Source organism: Arvicanthis niloticus, chromosome 8, assembly GCF_011762505.2.
Source record: "Arvicanthis niloticus isolate mArvNil1 chromosome 8, mArvNil1.pat.X, whole genome shotgun sequence".
NCBI classification, from domain to species: Eukaryota; Metazoa; Chordata; class Mammalia; order Rodentia; family Muridae; genus Arvicanthis; species Arvicanthis niloticus.
Genome location: NC_047665.1, coordinates 6,778,962 through 6,785,775, shown reverse-complemented (window position 1 = coordinate 6,785,775; position 6,814 = coordinate 6,778,962). Strand labels below are relative to the sequence as shown.

Here is a 6,814-nt window from a genome sequence, read left to right as displayed (position 1 = left end):
GCAGAGGACCTGGGCTCGGTTTCCAGCACCACATAGGGGTTCAGACCCACTCCTACCCTCAGTTCCAGAAGATCCGATGTGTCCTTCTGACTTCTGCTACATCCCCCATGCTCAGGATGCACATACATAGACTCAGATGCACGCACATACACATAAAAATGTTTTTAAAAAACAATGCAATCCAGTTTCTAATCCCTTAATTTGGGGAATTTTACTCTGTAATGTAGAGATGAAGTAATTGAAGGTGTACAAAAAGATAGAAAGATGTATTTATGAAAATGTTAAAGACAGCATCTTCCGCAACAGGGAAAATGGGAACTGTCTTAGTGAGAAACCAAAGATGGTTTAGAGGGGACAGTAGGGAAGCAGCTACAGCAAGCTCTTGAAGGCAAGGCTCAAGGCTCGGAAGCCCACTCTGGCCCCAGGCCCCACCAGGTCAGCCCTGCCCAGCCATGATCAAGGTCATCCTCATCTTCAGTCACCATAGGAAGCCTCGGGTCCCCAAGTTCTACCCGCCCTGCGGTGAAGATGAACAACAACAGGTCATTAGGAGATGCTCCATTCTATATGGAAGCGAGATGGGCATATGTGTCATTGCCTAGAAGGATTGTTAATCGGATGATCTGGCAACAAACTGATTTCTAGACATTATTCAACATTATACTTTGTCTTCTGTGTGAATTCCTCAGAAAGTGAACTTGGCATTTTAGATCTAGCTCAAGAATTTGGGTCAGCATTAGACAAATGTTTTGAAAATGTTTGTGAACTGGGCTTGCTATTTCATATAGACAAGGTTCACAATATTCTTGCAGAAACAGTGATGAGGGAGAAGAGATATTGGAGACCAACATGAATAAGATTGTTGCAAAAAAAATGATGCACAAAATTAACTGGAGAAACCGGAGGTCTCTAGGCTACCCAGCCTCCGATTCCGGGTTATCCAGGCAGTGTGGGGGTATGGGCTTCAAATTAGACCAGTCATTGGTTGGCCACTCCCACAAGTTCTGTGGCGACATTGCTCCAGCGCTTCTTGCAGGCAGGGCAGATTGTGGGTCGAAGGTTTTGTGGCTGAGTTGGTGCCCCATCCCACTACAGGAACCCTTGACTGCAAACCAGGTTTCTAAACTGTCTCTTCTAAGAACTTTGGCTGGGGTGAGGGAAACTGTGGAGACAGTGGCCTCTAGTGGACACGGAAAGATGGTTGAGTTTTAATTTCTTTATTGTGATGGTGGATAACTCCAAGAAAACAGAATCTTCTAGACTCAGCAGGGCAGGTAACAAACTCACAAAGATAGTCAGAGAGCACAAGACCTGCACAAGTTCAAACCAGACAAAAATCTCAGCATAGAATTTGGGAAATGGACACAAAGTTTCATTCTTAACCAAAAAAGCCATCTGCAGGTGATACCCACTGTCTAAGGAAAATCCATTTCCTCCCATGGAGTGTCAGCCACTCCAGGGCAAGCTCCATGCTCAGGAGTAGTTGGCTAACACAAAATAAACTCCATGGTTTTCTTGTAGGAAAAAATGGCTTAAATAATTATATTATCACAAACATTAAAATGTGAAAGTAAATGTTTTGACTTGAAAAGCTACAATTAGGTAGAAATACCAAGTTATCAAATAACATTTCTTTTAGGATTCTAATTATATTAAATAAAGTTGTCAGATTATACCTGACCAAAAACAACTTATCTTCTTCTGAGAGGCACTTGAGATCTTAATTTTTGCTTTTATTGTTCTAATTTGTTGTGCTTCTGAAATAACAACACATTTAGGCATGTTTGATGACTTGGATCTGGTGTTCTTTTAAGAACTGGGGGCCCGACAGTCCCTGTGACTGGCCTGATGTGTGGACAGGAAGCTAGTGTGCTCCTCGCATGTCTCCTTGTGATTAGGAACCAGGGTAGGTGGATGATTACTTTCTGCCCTTTGGCTCTCCTAATCCTCTAATCAAGGAAACCTCTTGGGTCTAGGGACTGATTGGTGGCTGGCATGCATATATAGTAACAACTTTTTCAAGAAAAATAATGCCCCCCCCCCCTTTTTTTCTGGAACAGATTCCCACAGGAAGGCTTTCACCATCACAAGCTAGGTGTTTGGGTGTCCTGTAACTGAACTGGATGTCAGGGGAGGGTGTTTCTCAGTCACTCCCCTCTGATCATATCAAATAATGACAGAATATTTCCTTTGCATTTTAAGTTTTATCTTCCGTATAGGAGTATTTTGGCTGTGTGTGTCTGTGCACCACCTGTGTGCCTACAGAGGCCAGAAGCAGGCACTGGATTCTTTGTGAAATTTTCAGACAGTTGTGAGGTGCCATGTGGGTGGTGGGGCTCAGCTCTGGGTCCTCTGTGAGAGCACCTGGTGATCCTCCCCCCAGAGCTCTCTTCAGCCCTATCCTCCGACTGTTTCTATTGATTCTGAACTTGTGGACCACTAATGCGCAGAATCTGATCATTGCAGCTCCCGTGAAGTTTGTTCTTTGGTTTCAGAGGAATCCCCAAATGGAGTAGAGTTGTACTTCCCTGTGCTGCTGCCAGCAGGCTGTGAGGTTTGAAGATGAGACTGTTGCAAAGTATGGATTGCTTAGGTGCTCACCGAACGGAACCTGATGCTACTGCCATCTTTGTATGTAGGGATCCGGACATCAGAAAGCTTTGCAAAATCTTTTTAAAAAATAACCTTTGAGGGGCGCTGTAGAGTAGATTGAAGGGCATAAACCAGCTAGGATTAACGCACTCGAGAGTGACTATTGTTCCTTTTGAAAGTTGCTAACTGTGTGTGTGGTGGTGTCCATAGTATATGTGCACATGTGCATGTGTGAGTGCATGGCCACGTTTGTGTGTGTCTGTGTGGAGGTGAGAGGTCATTGTGACGAGTCTTCCTCAGTCACTCGGACAGGGTCTTTCAGTGAGTTTGGAGCTCTAAGGCCAGTGAGTGCCAGGACCTAGCTGTCTCTCCAGAACTGAAGATGCGAACCACTGTGCTCTACTTTACATGTATCCTGGGGATTTAACTTAGGACTTCACGCTTGTTTGTCTACTAAGCTTTCTCTTCCGATGAAAGTTGCCAGTAGTTTTAGATTTTCATATTACAAAACCCAAGAAGTACGTGAGTTGTTGCGTGGGCTGGGAGCTGGGTTTCCTCAGGCTGTGCTGTGTACCTATTTCAAATGGTCATGTGTAGGTGATCAATACACACAACCTGATTTGTCAGTTAAAAATAAAGAGAGCACTACCTCTTATTAAGTGTATATCTTGTTTGAAACTGGCTTGCTCATCTTACAGCTTTATTAGGTTGGGAGTAACTGACTTGCCTAAATTCCTGTCTGGTGACTGGTGTGGTCAGAGCAGAACAGGCATCTTCTAACACCAGACTCCGTTTCCATTTTCCAACGACCTCTGTCCTACTTCAGCAGCCTTGTGACTGGGACTTGGTTGCCCCTACTGTTGAAACAGGAAGCGTTGTTGAACATTGCATGGGTTTGCTTTTCCCAAGAGTTATGGAGTGCCTTGTAGTGTGTCCCACATCTCTGTGTCAGGGTGCTTGGTTCTTAAGTGTTCAGTGGTGACTCTGATATTTCTGATCTTTCCTATAACACTTTTTGGGGTATAAAGTCACACACAGTCATTTCTGGTGTCTGCATCCTAATTAACCACGACAAGACAACTGCTGGTCAGTCCTTTGACTGTGTTCTGTAGCCTCTGGGTGCTTGCCAAGGTAGTTAACACATAGCTGATGATCACGAACTGCTTATCACCTGGTTCCCAATGTGTGTTGGTGACAACTCTTATTCTCATTTTGGGTGTACATAACCAACCATTTTCTGGGGTAAACACCCCCAAATAAAATCATACACACACTTGAAAAGTTTCAAACACAGACTTCTAAAAGGTCTCAGAGTAACGTCGAACACGTAAATCTCTGTCAGAAGTTTACCGAGGTAGCTTAGTCACGTTCTTGCTATCTGATATTACCTGCTCTCTTTTTAAAGTTTTATCTAAGATTGCAAAGGATTTTTCTGCTTGTTTCCACACGTCTCTAGTACATTTGACACATATGGCCTTGTCTTTTAACATAATACACACCTTGACCTAATGGAAATCTTCTATGAGCTTTGTCTTTAAGAGGAACTATTGCAGATGCAGCAACTTCATTGGCATTTTCTCTGTGTTGGGATGGTCAACTGGGATCATTTACAGCTTCCTTTCTTGCTATTGAGTGCCTTCACATTGAAGGTATGGTGTGTGTGCACGTGTGCACACTCTCAGGCATGCACAAGGAAGTCAGCAGAGGACGTTGGCATCCCCTCAGTCACTGTTCACTTTGTTCTTTTGAGACAGAATTTCTCACTGAAGAAACTGTAGTTTGAGGTTTGGCTTGGCATCCTGGCCAGCGAAGTCCCATCATCCTCCTGAATCTTTCCCCCGTGCTGGAGTACCAGGCACACGGAGCCATGCCTCATTTTTATGTAGGAGAGACTTGAACTCAGATCATCATGTTGGTTCTGCAAGCTGTCTTACCGACTGGGCCATCTACACAGCCCGAGAATCTTTTAGATATGCCTGTTTTGCACATTTGGTTCCCTTAGGATAGACTCTAAAAGTGTGGACGTTAGATCAAAGGTCTGTAAACTTGTTTACAATTCTTGAGATTTTTCTAGCAATCCCCTCTATACAATGTATATCACATGCGCTCCTGAAGAGCATTTTAGCATTTTACGTGAGGAAACCTGAGCTTCTGCCACAAGCAAATGTTCCAGCTATGTTTTTGTGTTCAGTGCTTCTAAAGGCCTCCTGGGTGAGCACAAGCACATGATCTCTTTGGGGGACCACACTCGCATGTGTGTGTGTATGTGTGTTTTTGTGTATGTGCATGTGTGTATGTACTTGTGCATGTGCATGTGTGTGTGTGTAGCGTTGACACAACCTAATTTCAGATACCAAGTTTAGCCTTTGAATTTCTTTTGCTTAATTCTTCACCTGCCCCCTTTACATTGTCCAACCCAAATTAGCTTCTTCGATTCCCATTTCAACAGCAACCATTGTCCCCAAACGATTCATTTATTTCAATCTTCATGTAGAGAAAACTAACATTAACAACCATTTCATTAGGAAAAAAATCAAAAGCTTTCAAAGAAGTTATATCTCCAAGTTGCCAGCAGGGGGCACTGTGGGCCTTACTCTACTTCAGAAATAATCAGGCACAGTCTGGTTCTGAGATGGTTCCTCCTAGGGCCAGGGGCTGTCCGCTGAAGGAATATTAAACTAGTAGCCCATGTACAGAGCCCTTTTCCAATGAGACTCATTGGGTTTCTCTCTGCATGATTTATCCACACAAGTGAACAATTGTGTTTTAAAATGAATGTGGAGCCATGATTTAAAATTGATTGAATTGTTTTAGGTGGGTATGTTAGCATCACACTCACTTCCATGGATGTAAGGCCAAATTCACATTTTCCTTTTAGAGTTTAATAGAACCGGGAGTCGGCAAAGGTCACGAAGAGGCTCTGCCCATTTGTACACTTTTTGTTCTGTGGGAACTGTTGATGTATGGTCACATTAGCTCAGGCAGAAGGCTTGCTTATGCTCTCTGAAAATGCCCCTCCCTGCTCAGAGCTGAGATCTTCTGGCCTGGACTGTGGCCGTAGCTTCTTAATGATGTCCCCCAAACCACGTCAATCGTCCATCTCATCCCCATGCTCACCCCAGCCTGTACTGCTACTTGCATTCCGGGGTGGATGGATAGGACTAGACCCATCTCATCCCCTGCAGGAAACATGCCAGTGACTCCCTGCGGGGAAACAAAGGCCTTCGCTGTGTTTTGGTTCTATGCGGGCCTCACAGTTGAGCCTCTCTTGGTGCTCCCTGACAGGCGCCATGCTGTGCGTCCTGACACCCATGCTGCTGCTATGGCCCAGGAACCCTCATCTTCTGCTGCCCTCTGAGTGGGCCCTCCAAAATCTGTGTGCTGGAAAGGTCTTGGGCATGAGCATTAGGAGGTGGGGCCTGGTGGGAGGTGTTCAGTTTACACAGACCGTCCCTGCCCTTGTGGGTAGATTGATACTGTTATACAAAGGGGTCAGGAAAGACAATCCCTCCCTCCCCAGCCTTCTGTGCGAGACATAGTGTTCCTTTTTTTTTTTTTTTTTTTTTTTTTTTTTTTTTTTTTTTCTGGAGTTTGTAGCGGAAGATGCTATGTGGAACCAGGGAGTGAGTTTATCGACACCAAGAACTTACACTTCCCAGCCTCCCGAACTGTGAGGAATAACCGTCTGTTCTTTATAAATAGGGTAGTCCTCCTCTGCCACAGCAACGCGAAATGGACGAGGCGCCCTCCCTGCAATGTGCGCTCTGCGCTCTGCGCTCTGCCCGGCTCTCGAGACCCTCCGAAGCTTTCTTTTACAGCTATTCTTCATCGTTTCTCCAAGCTAGCACATGCTTCTTTTCCACCCTCGGAGCTAGCATAGCCTTACTCATTCTTCAAAACCCAATTAACAAGTCACTTCTTATTCACACCCTCCCCAAGTCTCCACGTTTGATCTACCAGAATTCTTCAAAGCAGAGCCCATAAGGAACCACAGTCGCCAGCCACAAGGCTGAGTTACTTCCAGTCTAAAGCGAAAGGCTTGAAAATCTGGAGACCGGTAGTACTGAAAACAGAATACCACAGGGGCCAGGGTAGACAATAAAGCACTGATATGGGTATCTGGGATAAATCAGCTAAATAGTGACTAACAGTGGACAATTTGGGGCCAAGAGTCAGCACAAGTTAGCTGAGACCTAATGTCTAAGGAATTGCAAAGAACAGA

General features: G+C 44.7%; 1 pseudogene; it reads left to right on the top strand.

Annotated features, from left to right (window-relative positions):
• Positions 1 to 452: 452 nt before the first annotated feature.
• On the top strand, positions 453 to 5,950 carry LOC117713751 (AP-3 complex subunit sigma-1 pseudogene; annotated as a pseudogene).
• The last annotated feature ends 864 nt before the right edge of the window (positions 5,951 to 6,814 follow it).